The 24,494-nt window shown below is 28.8% G+C and overlaps 1 protein-coding gene across 1 annotated transcript in view; it reads left to right on the top strand.

The window, feature by feature from the left end:
- LOC142353448 (epidermal growth factor receptor kinase substrate 8-like) overlaps positions 1-24,494 on the top strand; it is a 162,747-nt gene that overhangs the window by 35,752 nt on the left and 102,501 nt on the right. The gene's annotated exons all lie outside the window — the stretch shown is intronic.

Here is a 24,494-nt window from a genome sequence, read left to right as displayed (position 1 = left end):
GGAAATTTGAAAAAAAATGAATTTTTTAAGATTTTAGGTTGGGAAAATGAAAAAAAATCTTCAAATTTAGAGTTTTATTTTTTATTATTACTTCTAAATGCACTCGGAACACCAAGTAAATTGTATGAGGACACACTTCAATGCTTTACTTGCAGACGTATTCCTCTCTCGTTGCTGTGTTGATGATGTTTTGTGAAAATAAAAGTGGCGTCTCCCCTCACCTTTGTACTGTTCCTTCTCCCTCCAAACATTTTGAAGCACAAGGCGTTTCGTAGATACCATTGACTCTCTCTTTCTTACACAGTTCAAGGTGGATCATTGGGTGACAAAAATACAAGCCAGAAGGTATTGCACAAAACAAACACAAGCGTCTACAATAAATTCACTGTTGGCTAAAAATGAGATCATAGAAGCTCTGATTGGGGTAGTACAGGTTTCTTTTCATTCCCAAAGTGCTTGAAGTTTGGTCAAACCTATATGGCAGCAACACGTTTTTCGTTTAAAATTCAAAGGAATCCGAAACAATCGCAAAATACTGGAAACACCAAAATACACCCAAAGAGAGAGGAGCCTACGGCTAATGGGTAAAACCCTGGAAAACTTGAACCCCCAATTGAAGAAATCCGAAACGGAGCCAAAACAGATGACAAATTTTTCTACAATAGTTTTTGTCTTCGTCGCATAGATCGTAACGCTTTCTGGTCCTCTTGGGCGTTGGGGTTACAATCGCAGACGTTTTCTGTTCGGTAGCGGAACTGACCGTGTCCTTCAACGGAACATCAGACCGGGTAACAACATAATCATGGGTTGATAACACGGTTTCCTGTCCGAAAGATTTTGCGGTAAGTGTATAAACCATCTAAACCATTGAAAATAAATTTGAATTCAGAACAACACCGGAATATTTAAAAAACATTGCACAGAAAGAAGTGTTTTTTACCCAAAGAGAGAGGAGCCTGCTACTAATGGATATAACCCTGGAAAACCTGAACCTCCAATAGGATAGATGTAAAAACGTGGAACCAGACGATAAATTGACAACTAGTACAGTACACTGACAAAAATGGTTTTATCACATCAAAAACTGACTCAGAACCCAATTCTCGGGATATTTTTTCACGGTATGAGTAGTCGATAACAGATAATGCCCGATTTCTTAGGTCTCTGCTTTTGCAGAAAAGACATCCGAAACAGTATACATTTAGAGAAGTTTTTCTAGTCAATAGAGACCAAGACTGGCACGCAAACTTCCGCTTCCGTTCAATTATTCATCTCTTTTAGCTCTTATTAACTTTTTTTTAGCATGGATAGGCCACCTATGATTTTTGCACGCGAGAATCAGCAACTACCTGAATTACCACAGCAGCGGCGTAAAACTTCTAAGTAGTAGTAAGAGTAGTAGTAGTAGTAGTAGTAGTAGTAGCAGTAGTAGTAGTAGTAGTAGTAGTAGTAGTAGTAGTAGTAGTAGTAGTAGTAGTAGTAGTAGTAGTAGTAGTAGTAGTAGTAGTAGTAGTAGTAGTAGTGGTAGTAGTAGTAGCAGGAGTAACAGTAGTAGTAGTAGTAGTAGTAGTAATAAAAATAGAAATAGTAGCAGTAGTAGTAGCCTTAGCGGTAGTTGAAATTGGAACAATTTGCCCCAATTTCAACCGTGGCCTCGGACGATCTAATGCACCTTTTTCATTTGCACATTTTGGACCTAAAAAAACTATGCACCGTTTCGACAAAATTGTCTCTTTTTTGTCTTCAATTTTTCTGTACAATTTTCGCATTGAAGAAATTCCCTTTTCGACCACGAAATACTACCTATTTAGTAAAAAAAGCACTATGGCCAATTGATTTCAATTCAGTTGATTTCTACTAAACGGTAACCTTGGCTATTAGATAAAAACTTTTTACGTCTTGTTTTCGATTAGTTAAAAAATTTTGAAATTTTTTGCAAACGAGACCTATTTTTCGATAACTTTTAATCAAAAGACTTTGTAAAACGATCTTACTAGCAATTATCCGCAACAATCCATCAGAACGAATAAAAATATCAAAAGAATATGTACAAAAACAACTGGTATTGTAACTGAAAGTTTCACATCGTAACCATCTTCAATGCATCAGGAGGACAATGAGACATACTTTGTGATGAACCCTTAAAAACAAGCACCTTTCCACATACTCTAAAAATTTGATAACTAACTTCTTATCTGAATATGCCCCAAGATTTTACAGAGATCATTAAGCAGCTCAATTGCAAATTCCCATTATTTTCACAGAGAAAAAGCGAGAATGATGTGTTTCTCTGCAACACTAAGAGTAAACAAGGAAACTTGGTTTATAAATTTTTTTTTCCGGCTTATTCTTTAGCTAACAGTTTTGTCAAATAACCACATTTAGATATATATATATATATATATATATATATATATATATATATTTATATATATATATATATATATATATATATACATTTTTATATATGTATATATATATATATACACACTTTTGAATATATGAATTCAATTTCTCCGGTTCAAATGGAAAAATTTTTAAAATGATCTTACAAAATTTGAAATTTAGCACCAAAGTGGACCCTCCAAATCCAAGAGGCTGCTCGGGAGTGCCCATGGAGCAAACAAGGATTAATAAACAAACAGGTCGCAAATAAGTAAATATTAAATGAACAAATTTTTCAAAATCCGTTTATGTTCGATTTTCGTTTTCATAATACGATCCGTTAACTTCTTAAATGCAAATTTAGAAAAATTAACTTTAGTAGTAGTGGTATTTAGTAGTGGTGGTATTACATTTGAATCTATCAAAAATTGTACAAAACCGGACGTCTGCACATAAGTGAGTTTTTTTAAATCTTAGGTACTTTAAGTTTACCTGCTATGTTCGATCTTGTAAAACAACACGCGTTATTGCTAAAACCACAATAATATATTAATATATTTTGCTATTTCGAACCTAGATCAAAGTGTACTAGATGAGTTCTTTTTTGAGTAAAGTTCGTATGTGGATAACACGGTACTTTTCGAAAAATGCTCCATTAACGTGTTGAAATCGGCCTTTATTTTTTCGTAAAATTTTTCTGAAGTACGTTTTTTTGATTTAATTGTTTTTGTTCATACATTAAAAACCAAACGACATAATAAACTGTATAAAAGTTTTAAAATAAACAAGCAAAAATTCTTTTGTGACAAACTGTCCCAATCGCTTAAGAAAAAAACTTGAGTTGAAATCTTTGTAATAACTTCTTTCATATGACAATCATATTTGAGTTCACGGTCAAGAAAAAAAAACCTAGGTAATTTACACGTTCAGATTCATGTGAAATTTTGCTGCTCAGAATGACATCCAAATAAATATTAGAGACATTTATTAGTTGTGTCTTAGAAGAATTTTCCGCAAACCATGATGCAATCAGATTGAGCTCATCATTCAAAGCAAAGATTATTATCAAGTTGGATTCATAAATAATATTTTTGACACAATTTTGTCACAATATGGAGCTAACTTTTCTTCAACAAACAATCAATGTATTGACTTCTTGATATTGTTTGTTGTGGACATTTAATTTTTTGTGCACAATTTATATGACTGTTATGGAATTTCGAAGGTGAGAATTTATAGTATTATATATCATACGACTCTTATAGATTTTCCATGGTGAGAATTTATTGTAGTACGTATCATATGACTGTTATGGATATTCTAAGCTGAGAATTTATTAAAGTACATATCATATGACTGTTATGGATTTACCAAGGTGAGAATTTAATGTATTACATAGCATATTACTGTTATCACAACAGTTATATGATATGTACTAAAATAAATTCTCACGTTGGAAAATATGTAATAAAATACATAGCAGTCATAGAATATGTAATAAAATAAATTCTCTGCTTAAAAAATTTGAAACCGTTGTTTAATATGTAATACAATAAAATCTCACCTTAGAATCTTCACAACAGTCATATGATGTGAACTAAAATAAATTTTCAACTTAGAATTTCCATCACAGTCATATGATATGTAATACAACAAATTCTCACCTTAGAATATCCAAAACAGTCATATAATGTGTTTTACAAAAAATTATCACGTTAGAATCTCCATTCATATGATATGTACCATAAAAAATTCTCAGCTTACAAAATCCTTAACAACCATATGATATGTAAGACAATAATTTCTCATCTTAGAATATCCATAACACTAATATGGGATGTAATACAATAAGTTCCCACCTTAGAAATTCCATAACAGTCATATTATATGTACTACAATAAATTCTCATATTAGATTATCCATAACAATCATATGATATGTAATACGACAAATTCTCACCTTAGAATATCCATAACAGTCATTTGATATGTACTCCAATAGGTTCTCACCTTAGAATGTCTATAACAGTCATAAGATTTGTACTACAATTAATTCTCACCTTAGAATATCCATAGAAGTTGTATGATATGCACTACAAAAATTTCTCACCTTAAAAACTCCATAGCAGTCTTATGATATGTACTACAAAAAATTCTCAGCTTAGAATATCCTTAACAACCATATGATATGTAAGACAATACATTCTCATCTTAGAATATACATAACACTCATCTGATGTCGAATACAAAAAAATTCTCACCTTAGAATCTCTATAACAGTCATATGATATGTATTACAATAAAATCTAAGCTTTGAATATCTCTAACAATCATATGATATTTAAGTCTTATCTTAGAATATTCATAATACGCATATAATATCTAATACAATAAATTATCGCCTTAGAATCTCCAAAACAGTCATATTATATGTAAAACAAAAAATTCTCATATGGTTATTCTAATGTTAGAATCTATTGTAGAAGATATCATATGACTGTTGCGGATATTCTAAAGTGAGAATTTTTTGTAGTACATATATGAATGTTATGGATATTCTATGGTGAGAACTTATTGTATTACATATCATATGACTGTTATGGATATTCCATGGTGAGAATTTATCGTAGTACATATCATATGAGCATTATGGATATTTTGAGGCAAAAATTGATTGCATTAGATATCAAATGACTGTTATGGAGGTGAGAATTTATTGTAGTACATATCGTATGACTGTTATGGACATTCTAAAATGAGAATTCGTTGTAGTACTTTTTATATGACTGTTAGGGTTATTCTAAGGTGAGAGTTTTTTGTATTACATATCATATGACTGTTATGGATATTCTAAGGTGAGAATATATTGTAGTAATATCATCCTACTGTCATGGATATTCTAAAGTGAGAATTTATTGTGGTACATATTATATGACTGTAATGGATAATCGAATGTGAGAATCGATCAGACTGCTATGGATGTTGTAAGGTGAAAAACTAATTTAGTACATATTATATGACTTTTATGGATTTTCCGAGGTGAGGATTTTTTGTATTACATATCATATGACTGTTATGGAGTTGAGAACTTTTTGTAGTACATATCATATGATTGTCATAGGTATTCTAGATAATTTATTGTACTACATATCATCTCACTGTTATGGATATTCTAAGGTGAGAAGTTATTGTAGTACATATTATATGAATGTTTTTGATATTCTAAGGTAAGAATTTATTGTATTACATATCATATGACTGTTCTGGGGGTCAGAATTTATATTAGTACATATCATATGGCTGTTTTAGCTATCCTGAGGTGAGAATTAAATGTATTACATATCATCTGACTGTTATGGTTAATCCTAGGTGAGAAATTGATGTAGTTCATGTCATATGGCTGTTTTGGAGTTTCTAAGGTAAGAATTCATTGTATTACATATCATATGACTGTTATGGATATTCTAAGTTGAATTTTTTGTAAGACATATATGAATGTTATGGATATTCTAAGTTGAGAACTTATTGTATTACATATCATATGACTGTTATGGATATAATAAGGTGAGAGTATTTTGTAGTACATCTCATATGACTGTTAGGTATATTCCATGGTGAGAATTTATCGTAGTACATATCATATGAGCATTATATATATTCTGAGGCAAAAATTGTTTGTATTAGATATCAAATGATTGTTATGGAGGTGAGAATTTATTGTAGTACATATCGTATGACAGTTATGGATATTCTAAGGTGAGAATATTTTGTAGTAAAATCATCTTACTGTTATGGATATTCAGATGTGAGAATTTTTTTAGTACATGTCATATGACTGTTATGGAGTTTCTAAGGTAAGAATTCATTGTATTACATATCATATGACTGTTATGGATATTCTAAGGTGAGAACTTTTTTTAGTACATATATGAATGTTACGGATATTCTAAAGTGAGGATTTATTGCATTACATATCATATGACTGTTATGGAATTGAGAACTTTTTGTTGTACATATCATATGATTGTTATAGTGAGGATTTATTGCATTACATATCATATGACTGTTATGGAATTGAGAATTTTTTGTTGTACATATCATATGATTGTTATAGGTATTCTAGATAATTGATTGCACTACATATCATCTTACTGTTATGGATATTCTAAGGTGAGAATTTATTGTAGTACAAATTATATGAATTTTATTGATATTCTAAGGTGAGAATTTATTTTATTACATATCATATGACTGTTATGGATATTCTAAGGTGAGAATATATTGTAGTAATATCATCTTACTGTTATGGATATTCTGATGTGAGAATTTTTGTAGTACATATCATATGACTGTTATGGAGTTTCTAAGGTAAAAATTCATTGTATTACATATCATATGACTGTTATGGAATTGAGAACTTTTTGTAGTACATATCATATGACTGTTATAGGTATTCTAGATAATTGATTGTACTACATATCATCTGACTGTTATGGATATTCTAAGGTGAGAATTTATTGTAGTGCATATTATATGAATGTTATTGATATTCTAAGGTGAGAATTTATTGTATTACATATCATATGACTGTTAAGGAGGTCAGAATTTTTTGTAGTACATATCATATGACTGTTATAGCTATTCTGAGGTGAGAATTAATTGTATTATATATCATCTGACTGTTCTGGATAATCTAAGGTGAGAATTTGTTGTAGTTCATGATATATGGCTGTTATGGAGTTTCTAAGGTAAGAAATCATTGTATTACATATCATATGACTGTTATTGATTTTCTAAGGTGAGAATTTTTGTAGTAAAATATGAATGTTATGGATATTCTAAGTTGAGAACTTATTGTATTACATATCATATGACTGTTATGGATATAATAAGGTGAGAGTATTTTGTAGTACATCTCATATGACTGTTAGGTATATTCCATGGTGAGAATTTATCGTAGTACATATCATATGAGCATTATATATATTCTGAGGCAAAAATTGTTTGTATTAGATATCAAATGATTGTTATGGAGGTGAGAATTTATTGTAGTACATATCGTATGACAGTTATGGATATTCTAAGGTGAGAATATTTTGTAGTAAAATCATCTTACTGTTATGGATATTCAGATGTGAGAATTTTTTTAGTACATGTCATATGACTGTTATGGAGTTTCTAAGGTAAGAATTCATTGTATTACATATCATATGACTGTTATGGATATTCTAAGGTGAGAACTTTTTTTAGTACATATATGAATGTTACGGATATTCTAAAGTGAGGATTTATTGCATTACATATCATATGACTGTTATGGAATTGAGAACTTTTTGTTGTACATATCATATGATTGTTATAGTGAGGATTTATTGCATTACATATCATATGACTGTTATGGAATTGAGAATTTTTTGTTGTACATATCATATGATTGTTATAGGTATTCTAGATAATTGATTGCACTACATATCATCTTACTGTTATGGATATTCTAAGGTGAGAATTTATTGTAGTACAAATTATATGAATTTTATTGATATTCTAAGGTGAGAATTTATTTTATTACATATCATATGACTGTTATGGATATTCTAAGGTGAGAATATATTGTAGTAATATCATCTTACTGTTATGGATATTCTGATGTGAGAATTTTTGTAGTACATATCATATGACTGTTATGGAGTTTCTAAGGTAAAAATTCATTGTATTACATATCATATGACTGTTATGGAATTGAGAACTTTTTGTAGTACATATCATATGACTGTTATAGGTATTCTAGATAATTGATTGTACTACATATCATCTGACTGTTATGGATATTCTAAGGTGAGAATTTATTGTAGTGCATATTATATGAATGTTATTGATATTCTAAGGTGAGAATTTATTGTATTACATATCATATGACTGTTAAGGAGGTCAGAATTTTTTGTAGTACATATCATATGACTGTTATAGCTATTCTGAGGTGAGAATTAATTGTATTATATATCATCTGACTGTTCTGGATAATCTAAGGTGAGAATTTGTTGTAGTTCATGATATATGGCTGTTATGGAGTTTCTAAGGTAAGAAATCATTGTATTACATATCATATGACTGTTATTGATTTTCTAAGGTGAGAATTTTTGTAGTAAAATATGAATGTTATGGATTTTCTATGGTGAGAAATTATTGTATTACATATCATATGACTGTTATGGATATAATAAGTTGAGAGTTTTTTGTAGTGCATCTCAAATGACTGTTATGTATATTCCATAATGAGAAGTTATTGTAGTACATATTATATGAATTTTTTGATATTCTAAGGTGAGAACTTATTGTATTACATATCATATGACTGTTATGGATATTCTAAGGTGAGAATATATTGTAGTAATATCATTTTACTGTTATGGATATTCTGATGTGAGAATTTTTGTAGTACATATCATATGACTGTTATGGAGTTTCTAAGGTAAGAATTCATTGTATTACATATCATATGACTGTTATGGATATTCTAAGGTGAGAATTTTTTGTAGTACATATATGAATGTTACGGATATTCTAAAGTGAGGATTTATTGTATTACATATCATATGACTGTTATGGAATTGCGAACTTTTTGTAGTACATATCATATGATTTTTATAGGTATTCTAGATAATTGATTGTACTACATATCATCTGACTGTTATTGATATTCTAAGGTGAGATTTTATTGTAGTGCATATTATATGAATGTTATTGATATTCTAAGGTGAGAATTTATTGTATTACATATCATATGACTGTTAAGGAGGTCAGAATTTATTGTAGTACATAGCATATGACTGTTATAGCTATTCTGAGGTGAGAATTAATTGTATTATATATCATCTGACTGTTCTGGATAATCTAAGGTGAGAATTTGTTGTAGTTCATGATATATGGCTGTTATGGAGTTTCTAAGGTAAGAAATCATTGTATTACATATCATATGACTGTAATGGAATTGAGAACTTTTTGTAGTACATATCATATGACTGTTATAGGTATTCTAGATAATTGATTGTACTACATATCATCTGACTGTTATGGATATTCTAAGGTGAGAATTTATTGTAGTGCATATTATATGAATGTTATTGATATTCTAAGGTGAGAATTTATTGTATTACATATCATATGACTGTTAAGGAGGTCAGAATTTATTGTAGTACATATCATATGACTGTTATAGCTATTCTGAGGTGAGAACTAATTGTATTATATATCATCTGACTGTTCTGGATAATCTAAGGTGAGAATTTGTTGTAGTTCATGATAAATGGCTGTTATTGAGTTTCTAAGGTAAGAAATCATTGTATTACATATCATATGACTGTTATTGAAATTCTAAGGTGAGAATTCTTGTAGTACAATATGAATGTTATGGATTTTCTATGGTGAGAAATTATTGTATTACATATCATATGACTGTTATTGATATAATAAGGTGAGAGTTTTTTGTAGTGCATCTCAAATGACTGTTATGTATATTCCATGATGAGAAGTTATTGTAGTACATATTATATGAATTTTTTGATATTCTAAGGTGAGAACTTATTGTATTACATATCATATGACTGTTATGGATATTCTAAGGTGAGAATATATTGTAGTAATATCATTTTACTGTTATGGATATTCTGATGTGAGAATTTTTGTAGTACATAACATATGACTGTTATGGAGTTTCTAAGGTAAGAATTCATTGTATTACATATCATATGACTGTTATGGATATTCTAAGGTGAGAATTTATTGTAATGCATATCATATGACTGTTAGGATATTCTAAGGTGAGAACTTTTTGTAGTACAAATATGAATGTTACGGATATTCTAAAGTGAGGATTTATTGTATTACATATCATATGACTGTTATTGAATTGAGAGTTTTTTGTAGTACATATCATATGATTTCTATAGGTATTCTAAATAATTGATTGTACTACATATCATCTAACTGTTATGGATATTCTAAGGTGAGAATTTATTGTAGTACATATTATATGAATTTTATTGATATTCTAAGGTGAGAATTTATTGTATTACAAATCATATGACTGTTATGGATATTCTAAGGTGAGAATTTATTGTAATGCATATCATATGACTGTTAGAATATTCTAAGGTGAGAACTTTTTGTAGTACATATATGAATGTTACGGATATTCTAATGTGTGGATTTATTGTATTACATATCATATGACTGTTATGGAATTGAGAACTGAGAACTTTTTGTAGTACATATCATATGATTTTTATAGGTATTCTAGATAATTGATTGTACTACATATCATCTGACTGTTATGGATATTCTAAGGTGAGAATTTACTGTAGTGCATATTATATGAATGTTATTGATATTCTAAGGTGAGAATTTATTGTATTACATATCATATGACTGTTAAGGAGGTCAGAATTTATTGTAGTACATAGCATATGACTGTTATAGCTATTCTGAGGTGAGAATTAATTGTATTATATATCATCTGACTGTTCTGGATAATCTAAGGTGAGAATTTGTTGTAGTTCATGATATATGGCTGTTATGGAGTTTCTAAGCTAAGAAATCATTGTATTACATATCATATGACTGTAATGGAATTGAGAACTTTTTGTAGTACATATCATATGACTGTTATAGGTATTCTAGATAATTGATTGTACTACATATCATCTGACTGTTATGGATATTCTAAGGTGAGAATTTATTGTAGTGCATATTATATGAATGTTATTGATATTCTAAGGTGAGAATTTATTGTATTACATATCATATGATTGTTAAGGAGGTCAGAATTTATTGTGTTACATATCATATGACTGTTATAGCTATTCTGAGGTGAGAATTAATTGTATTATATATCATCTGACTGTTCTGGATAATCTAAGGTGAGAATTTGTTGTAGTTCATGATATATGGCTGTTATGGAGTTTCTAAGGTAAGAAATCATTGTATTACATATCATATGACTGTTATTGATTTTCTAAGGTGAGAATTTTTGTAGTAAAATATGAATGTTATGGATATTCTAAGTTGAGAACTTATTGTATTACATATCATATGACTGTTATGGATATAATAAGGTGAGAGTATTTTGTAGTACATCTCAAATGACTGTTATGTATATTCCATGATGAGAAGTTATTGTAGTACATATTATATGAATTTTTTGATATTCTAAGGTGAGAACTTATTGTATTACATATCATATGACTCTTATGGATATTCTAAGGTGAGAATATATTGTAGTAATATCATTTTACTGTTATGGATATTCTGATGTGAGAATTTTTGTAGTACATATCATATGACTGTTATGGAGTTTCTAAGGTAAGAATTCATTGTATTACATATCATATGACTGTTATGGATATTCTAAGGTGAGAATTTTTTGTAGTACATATATGAATGCTACGGATATTCTAAAGTGAGGATTTATTGTATTACATATCATATGACTGTTATTGAATTGAGATTTTTTTGTAGTACATATCATATGATTTTTATAGGTATTCTAGATAATTGATTGCACTACATATCATCTGACTGTTATGGATATTCTAAGGTGGGAATTTATTGTAGTACATATTATATGAATTTTATTGATATTCTAAGGTGAGAATTTATTGTATTACATATCATATGACTGTTATGGATATTCTAAGGTGAGAATTTATTGTAATGCATATCATATGACTGTTAGAATATTCTAAGGTGAGAACTTTTTGTAGTACATATATGAATGTTAAGGATATTCTAATGTGAGAATTTATTGTGTTACATATCATATGACTGTTAATGAGGTCAGAATTTATTGTAGTACGTATCATATGACTGTTATAGCTATTCTGAGGCGAGAATTAATTTTATTATATATCATCTGACTGTTCTGGATAATCTAAGGTGAGAATCTGTTGTATTCATGATATATGGCTGTTATGGAGTTTCTAAGGTAAGAAATCATTGTATTACATATCATATGACTGTTATTGATAGTCTAAGGTGAGAATTTTTGTATTACAATATGAATGTTATGGATTTTCTACGGTGAGAAATTATTGTATTACATATCATATGACTGTTATGGATATAATAAGGTGAGAGTTTTTTATAGAGCATCTCATATGACTGTTATGTATATTCCATGATGAGAATTCATTGTAGTACATATTATATGAATTTTATTGATATTCTAAGGTGAGAATGTATTGTATTACATATCATATGACTGTTTTGGATATTCTAAGGTGAGAATATTTTGTAGTATTATCATCTTACTGTTATGGATATTCTGATGTGAGAATTTTTGTAGTACATATCATATGACTGTTATGGAGTTTCTAAGGTAAGAATTCATTGTTTTACATATCATATGACTGTTATGGATAATCTAAGGTGAGAACTTTTTGTAGTACATATATGAATGTTACGGATATTCTAAAGTGAGGATTTATTGTATTACATATCATATGACTGTTATGGAATTGAGAACTTTTTGTAAAACATATCATTTGATTGTTATAGGTATTCTAGATAATTGATTGTACTACATATCATCTGACTGTTATGGATACTCTAAGGTGATAATTTATTGTAGTACATATTATATGAATTTTATTGATATTCTAAGGTGAGAATTTATTGTATTACATATCATATGACTGTTATGGATATTCTAAGGTGAGAATTTATTGTGATGCATATCATACGACTGTTAGGATATTCTAAGGTGAGAACTTGTTGTAGTACATATATGAATGTTACGGATATTCTAATGTGTGGATTTATTGTATTACATATCATATGACTGTTGTGGAATTGAGAACTGAGAACTTTTTGTAGTACATATCATATGATTGTTATAGGCATTCTAGATAATTGATTGTACTACTTATCATCTGACTGTTATGGATATTCTAATGTGAGAATTTATTGTAGTGCATATTTTATGAATGTTATTGATATTCTAAGGTGAGAATTTATTGTATTACATATCATATGACTGTTAATGAGGTCAGAATTTATTGTAGTACATATCATATGACTGTTATAGCTATTCTGAGGCGAGAATTAATTGTATTATATATCAACTGACTGTTCTGGATAATCTAAGGTGAGAATCTGTTGTATTCATGATATATGGCTGTTATGGGGTTTCTAAGGTAAGAAATCATTGTATTACATATCATATGACTGTTATTGATAGTCTAAGGTGAGAATTTTTGTATTACAATATGAATATTATGGATTTTCTACGGTGAGAAATTATTGTATTACATATCATATGACTGTTATGGATATAATAAGGTGAGAGTTCTTTATAGAGCATCTCATATGACTGTTATGTATATTCCATGATGAGAATTCATTGTAGTACATATTATATGAATTTTATTGATATTCTAAGGTGAGAATGTATTGTATTACATATCATATGACTGTTTTGGATATTCTAAGGTGAGAATATATTGTAGTAATATCATCTTACTGTTATGGATATTCTGATGTGAGAATTTTTGTAGTACATATCATATGACTGATATGGAGTTTCTAAGGTAAGAATTCATTGTATTACATATCATATGACTGTTATGGATAATCTAAGGTGAGAACTTTTTGTAGTACATATATGAATGTTACGGATAATCTAAAGTGAGGATTTATTGTATTACATATCATATGACTGTTATGGAATTGAGAACTTTTTGTAAAACATATCATATGATTGTTATAGGTATTCTAGATTATTGATTGTACTACATATCATCTGACTGTTATGGATACTCTAAGGTGATAATTTATTGTAGTACATATTATATGAATTTTATTGATATTCTAAGGTGAGAATTTATTGTATTACAAATCATATGACTGTTATGGATATTCTAAGGTGAGAATATATTGCAGTAATATCATATGACTGTTATGGATATTCTAAGGTGAGAATTTATTGTAATGCATATCATATGACTGTTAGGATATTCTAAGGTGAGAACTTTTTGTAGTACATATATGAATGTTACGGATATTCTAAAGTGAGGATTTATTGTATTACATATCATATGACTGTTATGGAATTCAGAACTGAGAACTTTTTGTAGTACATATCATATGATTGTTATAGGTATTCTATATAATTGATTGTACTACTTATCATCTGACTGTTATGGATATTCTAATGTGAGAATTTATTGTAGTGCATATTATATGAATGTTTTTGATATTCTAAGGTGAGAATTTATTGTATTACATATCGTATGACTGTTAAGGAGGTCAGAATTTATTGTAGTACATATCATATGACTGTTATAGCTATTCTGAGGTGAGAATTAATTGTATTTTATATCATCTGACTGTTCTGGATAATCTAAGGTGAGAACTTTTTGTAGTACATATATGAATGTTACGGATATTCAAAATGAGGATTTATTGTATTACATATCATTTGACTGTTATGGAATTGAGAACTTTTTGTAAAACATATCATATGATTGTTATAGGTATTCTAGATAATTGATTGTACTACATATCATCTGACTGTTATGGATACTCTAAGGTGATAATTTATTGTAGTACATATTATATGAATTTTATTGATATTCTAAGGTGAGAATTTATTGTATTACATATCATATGACTGTTATGGATATTCTAAGGTGAGAATATATTGCAGTAATATCATATGACTGTTTTGGATATTCTAAGGTGAGAATTTTTTGTAATGCATATCATATGACTGTTAGGATATTCTAAGGTGAGAACTTTTTGTAGTACATATTTGAATGTTACTGATATTCTAAAGTGAGGATTTATTGTATTACATATCATATGACTGTTATGGAATTCAGAACTGAGAACTTTTTGTAGTACATATCATTTGATTGTTATAGGTATTCTATATAATTGATTGTACTACTTATCATCTGACTGTTATGGATATTCTAATGTGAGAATTTATTGTAGTGCATATTATATGAATGTTATTGATATTCTAAGGTGAGAATTTATTGTATTACATATCGTATGACTGTTAAGGAGGTCAGAATTTATTGTAGTACATATCATATGACTGTTATAGCTATTCTGAGGTGAGAATTAATTGTATTATATATCATCTGACTGTTCTGGATAATCTAAGGTGAGAATTTGTTGTAGTTCATCATATATGGCTGTTATGGAGTTTCTAAGGTAAGAAATCATTGTATCACATATCATATGACTGTTATTGATGTTCTAAGGTGAGAATTTTTGTAGTACAATATGAATGTTATGGATTTTCTATGGTGAGAAATTATTGTATTACATATCATATGACTGTTATGGATATAATAAGGTGAGAGTTTTTTGTAGTGCACATCATATGACCGTTATGGATATTCTGAGGCAAAATTTTTGTGTATTAGATATCATATGACGGTTATGAAGGTGAGAATTTATTAAAGTACATATCGTTTGACTGTTATGGATATTTTAAGGTGAGAATATATTGTAGTTATATCATATGACTGCTATGGATATAATAAGGTGAGAATTTATTGTAGTACATATCGTATGACTGTTATGGAAATTCTAAAATGAGAATTCGTTGTAGCACATTTTATACGACTGTTATGGATATTCTAAGGTTAGAATTTATTGTATTACATATCAAATGACTGTTTTGGATATTCTAGGGTGAGAATATATTGTAATATATTGTAATAATATCATCTTACTGTTATGGATATTCTAAGGTGAAAATTTATTGTAGTACATATCTTATGACTGTTATGGATATTCTAAAGTAAGAATTTATTGTAGTACATTTCATATGACTGTAATGAATATTCGAAAGTGAGAATTGATCAGACTATTATGGATGTTCTAAGGTGAGAAATTATTGTAGTACATATCATATGACTGTTATGGATTTTCCGAGGTGAGGATTTATTGTATTACATATCATATGTTTGTTATGGGTAATCTAAGGCGAGAATTTTTTTGTAGTACACATCAAATGCCTGTTATGGAGATTCTAAGGTAAGAATTCATTGTATTACATATCATATGACTGTTATGGATATTCTAAGGTGATAATTTTCTTTAGTACAAATATGAATGTTATGGATATTCTAATGTGAGAATTTATTTTATTACACATCATATGACTGTTATGGATATACTAAGATGAGAGTTTTTTTTAGTACATCTCATTTGACTGTTATGTATATTCCATTGTGAGATTTTATCGTAGTACATATCATATGAGCATTATGGATATTCTGAGGGAAAAATTGATTGTATTAGATATCAAATGACTGTTATGGAGGTGAGAATTTATTGTAGTACATATCGTATGGCTGTTATGGACATTCTAAAATGAGAATTCGTTGTAGTACATTTTATATGACTTTTAGGAATATTCTAAGGTGAGAAAACATCGTAGTAATATCATCTTACTGTTATTGATATTCTAAGGTGAGAATTTATTGTGGCACATATCATATGATTGTAATGGATATTTGAAAGTGAGAATTGATCAGACTGCTATGGATATTCTAAGGTGAGAAATTATTGTAGTACATATCATATGACCATTATGGATCTTCCGTGGTGAGGATTTATTGTATTACATATCATATGACTGATACGGATATTCCAATAGGAGAAATTTTTGTAGTACATATATGAATGTTTTGGATATTCTAAGCTGAGAATTTATTGTATTACATATCATATGGCTGTTATGGATATACTAAGGTGGGAGTTTTTTGTAGTACATCTCATATGACTGTTATGTAAATTCCATGGTGAAAAATTATCGTAGTACATATCATATGAGCCTTATGGATATTCTGAGGCAAAAATTGATTGTATTAGATATCAAATGACTGTTATGGAGTTGAGATTTTTTTGTAGTACTTATCGTATGACTGTTATGGACATTCTAAAATGAGAATTCTCTGTAGTGCATTTTATATGACTGTTATGGATATTCTAAGGTGAGAATTTATTGTATTATATATCATATGACTGTTACGGATATTCTGGGGAGAGAATATATTGTAGTAATAGCATCTTACTTTTATGGATATTCTAAGGTGAGAATTTATTGTGGTTCATATCATATGACTGTAATGGATATTCGAAAGTGAGAATTGATCAGACTACTATGGATGTTCTAAGGTATGACTTATATGGATTTTCCGAGGTGAGGATTTATTGTATTACAAATAATATGACTGTTCTCGAGGTGAGAACTTTTTGTAGTACGTATCATATGATATTATAGGTATTCTAGATAATTTTTTGTAATACATATCATTTAACTGTTATGGATATTCTAAGGTGAGAGTTTAATGTAGTACCTACTATATGAATGTTTTTGATATTCTAAGGTGAGAGTTTAGTGTATTACATATCATATGACTCTTATGGGTATTCTAAGGTGAGAATATTTTGTAGTAGTATCATATGACTGTTATGGGTATTCTAAGGTGAGAATTTATAGTTGTACATATCATATGACTGTAATGAATATTCTAAAGTGAGAATTTATTGTAGTACATATCAAATGACTGTTTTGGATATTCTCATGTGAGAATTTTTTGTAGTGCACATCATATGATTGTTATGGATATTTTGAGGCAAAATTTATTCTGTTAGATATCATATGACGGTTATGAAGGTGAGAATTTATTGTAGTACATATCGTATGACTGTTATGGATATTCTAAGGTGAGAATATATTGTTGTAATATCATATGACTGTTATGGATATTCTAAAGTGAGAATTTATTGTAGTACTTATGAAATGACTGCTATGGATATTCTATGGTGAGAAATTTTTTTAGTATACATCTTATGACCGTTATGGATATTCTGAGGCAAAAATTTATTGTATTCGATATCATATGACGGTTATGGAGATGAGAAATTATTCTAGTACATATCTTTTAACTGTTATGTATCTTCTAAGGTGAGCTTTTTTTGTAGAGCATGTCATATCACCGTTATGGAAAATCTAGGATGAGAATTTATTGTAGTACTTATCATATGACTGTTATGGATAATCTCAAGTGAAAAATTTTTGTAGTACATATCAAATGACTGTTATGGACATTCTAGGCTGAGAATTTTTTGTAGTACATTTTATATGACTCTTAGGGATATTCTAAGGTGTAAATTTAGTTTATTACATATCATATGACTGTTATTGGTATTCTATGGTGAGAATATATTGTAGTAATATCATAAGAATGTTATGGGTATTCTAAGGTGAGAATTTATTTTTGTACGTATCATAGGACTGTAATGGAAATTCCAAAGTGAGAATTTATTGGAGTAATTATCAAATGACTGTTATAGATATTCTAAGGTGAGAATTTTTTCTAGTGCACATCATATGACCGTTATGGATATTCTGAGGCAAAATTTTTTTGTATTAGATATCATATGACGGTTATGAAGGTGAGAATTTATTGTAGTACATATCGCATGACTGTTATGGATATTCTAAGGTGAGAATATATTGTAGTATTATCATATGACTGTTATGGATTTTCTAAGGTGAGAATTTATTATTGTACATATCATATGACTGTTATGGATATTCTAAAGTGAGAATTCATTGTAGTACGTATGAACTGACAGTTATGGATAATTTATGGTGAGAAATTTCTTTATTATAAATCATATGAACGTTATGGATATTTTGAGGCAAAAATTTATTGTATTCGATATCATATGACTGTTATGGAGATAAGAAATTATTCTAGTACCTATCTTATGGCTGTTATGGATCTTCTGAGGTGAGAATTTTTTGGAGACCATGTCATATGACCGTTATGGAAAATCTAAGATGAGAATTTATTGTAATACTTATCATATAACTGTTATGGATAATCTCAAGTGAGAATTTATTGTAGTACATATCAAATGACTGTTATTGGTATTCTAAGGTGAGAATAAATTTTATTACATATTATATGACTGTTGTGGGTATTCTATGGTGAAAATATATTGTAGTAATATCATATGACTGTTGTGGGTATTCTAAGTTGAGAGTTTTATGTTGTACATATCATGTGACTGTTATGGATAATTTAACGTGAGATTTTTTTGTGGTGCATATCAAATGACTGCTATGGATATTCTAAGGTGAGAATTTTTTGTAGTGCACATCATATGACCGTTATGGAGGTGAGAATTTATTAAAGTACATATCGTTTGACTGTTATGGATATTTTAAGGTGAGAATATATTGTAGTTATATCATATGACTGTTATGGATATAATAGGGTGAGAATTTATTGTAGTACATATCGTATGACTGCTATGGACATTCTAAAATGAGAATTCGTTGTAGCACATTTTATACGACTGTTATGGATATTCTAAGGTGAGAATTTATTGTATTACATATCAAATGACTGTTTTGGATATTCTAAAGTAAGAATTTATTGTAGTACATTTCATATGACTGTAATGAATATTCGAAAGTGAGAATTGATCAGACTATTATGGATGTTCTAAGGTGAGAAATTATTGTAGTACATATCATATGACTGTTATGGATTTTCCGAGGTGAGGATTTATTGTATTACATATCATATGTTTGTTAAGGGTAATCTAAGGTGAGAATTTTTTGTAGTACACATCAAATGGCTAAATGGCTGTTATGGAGATTCTAAGGTAAGAATTCATTGTATTACATATCATATGACTGTTATGGATATTTTAAGGTGATAATTTTCTGTAGTACAAATATGAATGTTATGGATATTCTAAAGTGAGAATTTATTTTATTACACATCATATGACTGTTATGGATATACTAAGGTGAGAGTTTTTTGTAGAACATCTCATTTGACTGTTATGTACATTCCATTGTGAGATTTTATCGTAGTACATATCATATGAGCATTATGGATATTCTGAGGGAAAAATTGATTGTATTAGATATCAAATGACTGTTATGGAGGTGAGAATTTATTGTAGTACATATCGTATGGCTGTTATGGACATTCTAAAATGAGAATTCGTTGTAGTACATTTTATATGACTGTTAGGAATATTCTAAGGTGAGAAAACATCGTAGTAATATCATCTTACTGTTATGGATATTCTAAGGTGAGAATTTATTGTAGTGCATATCAAATGACTGTTATGGATATTCTAAAGTGAGAATTTATTGTGGCACATATCATATGATTGTAATGGATATTTGAAAGTGAGAATTGATCAGACTGCTATGGATATTCTAAGGTGAGAAATTATTGTAGTACATATCATATGACCATTATGGATCTTCCGAGGTGAGGATTTATTGTATTACATATCATATGACTGCTATGGAGGTCAGAATTTACTGTAGTACGAATTATATGACTGTTATAAATATTCTGAGGTGAAAATTAATTGTATAACATATCATCTGACTGTTATGGTTAATCTAAGGTGAGAATTTGTTGTAGTTAATGTCATATGGCTGTTATACAGTTTCTAATGTAAGATTTCATTGTATTAAATATCATATGACTGATACGGATATTCCAATAGGAGAAATTTTTGTAGTACATATATGAATGTTTTGGATATTCTAAGCTGAGAATTTATTGTATTACATATCATATGGCTTTTATGGATATACTAAGGTGGGAGTCTTTTGTAGTACATCTCATATGACTGCTATGTAAATTCCATGGTGAAAAATTATCGTAGTACATATCATATGAGCCTTATGGATATTCTGAGGCAAAAATTGATTGTATTAGATATCAAATGACTTTTATGGAGTTGAGATTTTTTTGTAGTATTTATCGTATGACTGTTATGGACATTCTAAAATGAGAAATCTCTGTAGTGCATTTTATATGACTGTTATGGATATTCTAAGGTGAGAATTTATTGTATTATATATCATATGACTGTTACGGATATTCTGGGGAGAGAATATATTGTAGTAATAGCATCTTACTTTTATGGATATTCTAAGGTGAGAATTTATTGTGGTTCATATCATATGACTGTAATGGATATTCGAAAGTGAGAATTGATCAGACTACTATGGATGTTCTAAGGTGAGAAATTATTGTAGTACACATCATATGACTTTTATGGATTTTCCGAGGTGAGGATTTATTGTATTACAAATAATATGACTGTTATGGAGGTGAGAACTTTGTAGTACCTATCATATGATATTATAGGTATTCTAGATAATTTTTTGTAATACATATCATTTGACTGTTATGGCTATTCTAAGGTGAGAGTTTAATGTAGTACCTACTATATGAATGTTTTTGATATTCTAAGGTGAGAGTTTAGTGTATTACATATCATATGACTGTTATGGGTACTCTAAGCTGAGAAATTTTTGTAGTACATATCATATGACCGTTATGGATAACCTAGGATAAGAATTTAATGTTGTATATATCATATGACTCTTATGGATAATCTAAAATGAGAATTTATTGTAGTACATAGCAAATGACTGTTATGGATATTGAAAGGTGAGAATTGTATGTAGTGCACATCATATGACAGTTATGGATTTTCTGAGGCAAAAATTTATTGTAATAGATATCATATGACGGATATGAAGGTGAGAATTTATTCTAGTACATATCGTATGACTTATATGGATCTTCTAAGGTCAGAATTTATTGTAGTTCATATTATATGACTGTTATGGATAATCTAAGGTGGGAATTTTTTTGTAGAGCATGTGATCGTTATGGAAAATCTAAGATGAGAAATTATTGTAGTACATATCATATGACTGTTGTGGATAATCTCAAGTGAGAATTTACTGTAGTACATATCAATTGACTGTTATGGACATTCGAGGATTAGATTTCTTTGTAGTACATTTTATATGACTCTTAGGGAAATTCTAAGGTGAGAATTTAGTGTATTACATATCATATGACTCTTATGGGTATTCTAAGGTGAGAATATTTTGTAGTAGTATCATATGACTGTTATGGGTATTCTAAGGTGAGAATTTATTGTTGTACATATCATATGACTGTAATGAATATTCTAAAGTGAGAATTTATTGTAGTACATATCAAATGACTGTTTTGGATATTCTCATGTGAGAATTTTTTGTAGTGCACATCATATGATTATTATGGATATTGTGAGGCAAAATTTATTCTGTTAGATATCATATGACGGTTATGAAGAAGAGAATTTTTTGTAGTACATATCGTATGACTGTTATGGATATTCTAAGGTGAGAATATATTGTTGTAATATCATATGACTGTTATGGATATTCTAAAGTAAGAATTTATTGTAGTACTTATGAAATGACTGTTATGGATATTCTATGGTGAGAAATTTTTTTAGTATACATCATATGACCGTTATGGATATTCTGAGGCAAAAAATTATTGTATTCGATATCATATGACGGTTATGGAGATGAGAAATTATTCTAGTACATATCTTATAACTGTTATGTATCTTCTAAGGTGAGCTTTTTTTGTAGAGCATGTCATATCACCGTTATGGAAAATCTAGGATGAGAATTTATTGTAGTACTTATCATATGACTGTTATGGATAATCTCAAGTGAAAATTTTTTGTAGTACATATCAAATGACTGTTATGGACATTCTAGGCTGAGAATTTTTTGTAGTACATTTTATATGATTCTTAGGGATATTCTAAGGTGAGAATTTAGTTTATTACATATCATATGACTGTTATTGGTATTCTATGGTGAGAATATATTGTAGTAATATCATAAGAATGTTATGGGTATTCTAAGGAGAGAATTTATTTTTGTACGTATCATATGACTGTAATGGAAATTCCAAAGTGAGAATTTATTGGAGTAATTATCAAATGACTGTTATAGATATTCTAAGGTGAGAATTTTTTCTAGTGCACATCATATGACCGTTATGGATATTCTGAGGCAAAATTTTTTTGTATTAGATATCATATGACGGTTATGAAGGTGAGAATTTATTGTAGTACATATCGTATGACTGTTATGGATATTCTAAGGTGAGAATATATTGTAGTATTATCATATGACTGTTATGGATTTTCTAAGGTGAGAATTTATTATTGTACATATCATATGACTGTTATGGATATTCTAAAGTGAGAATTCATTGTAGTACGTATGAAATGACAGTTATGGATAATCTATCGTGAGAAATTTTTTATTATAAATCATATGAACGTTATGGATATTCTGAGGCAAAAATTTATTGTATTCGATATCATATGACTGTTATGGAGATAAGAAATTATTCTAGTACATATCTTATGGCCGTTATGGATCTTCTGAGGTGAGAATTTTTTCGAGAGCATGTCATATGACCGCTATGGAAAATCTAAGATGAGAATTTTTCGTAATACTTATCATATGACTGTTATGGATAATCTCAAGTGAGAATTTATTGTAGTACATATCAAATGACTTTTATTGGTATTCTAAGGTGAGAATAAATTTTATTACATATCATATGACTGTTGTGGGTATTCTATGGTGAGAATATATTGTAGTAATATCATATGACTGTTGTGGGTATTCTAAGTTGAGAATTTTATGTTGTACATATCATGTGACTGTTATGGATAATTTAACGTGAGATTTTTTGTGGTGCATATCAAATGACTGTTATGGATATTCTGAGGTGAGAATTTTTTGTAGTGCACATCATATGACCGTTATGGATATTCTGAGGCAACATTTTTGTGTATTAGATATCATATGACGGTTATGAAGGTGAGAATTTATTAAAGTACATATCGTTTGACTGTTATGGATATTTTAAGGTGAGAATATATTGTAGTTATATCATATGACTCTTATGGATTTTCTAAGGTGAGATTTTATTATTGTACATATCATATGACTGCTATGGATATTCGAAAGTGAGAATTTTTTGTAGAGCATGTCATATGACCGTTATGGCAAATCTAAGATGAGAAAATATTGTAGTACTTATCATATGACTGTTATGGATAATCTCAAGTGATAATTTATTGTAGTACATATCAAATGACTGTTATGGACATTTTAGGATGAGAATTATTTGTAGTGCATTTTTTATGACTCTTAGTGATGTTCTA

The sequence above is a fragment of the Convolutriloba macropyga genome, chromosome 14 (assembly GCF_964194025.1).
Source record: "Convolutriloba macropyga chromosome 14, txConMacr16.3, whole genome shotgun sequence".
Classification (NCBI taxonomy): domain Eukaryota; kingdom Metazoa; phylum Xenacoelomorpha; order Acoela; family Convolutidae; genus Convolutriloba; species Convolutriloba macropyga.
The sequence above is the reverse complement of the archived record's forward strand: the minus strand, read 5'-3'. Positions and strand labels throughout refer to the sequence as shown.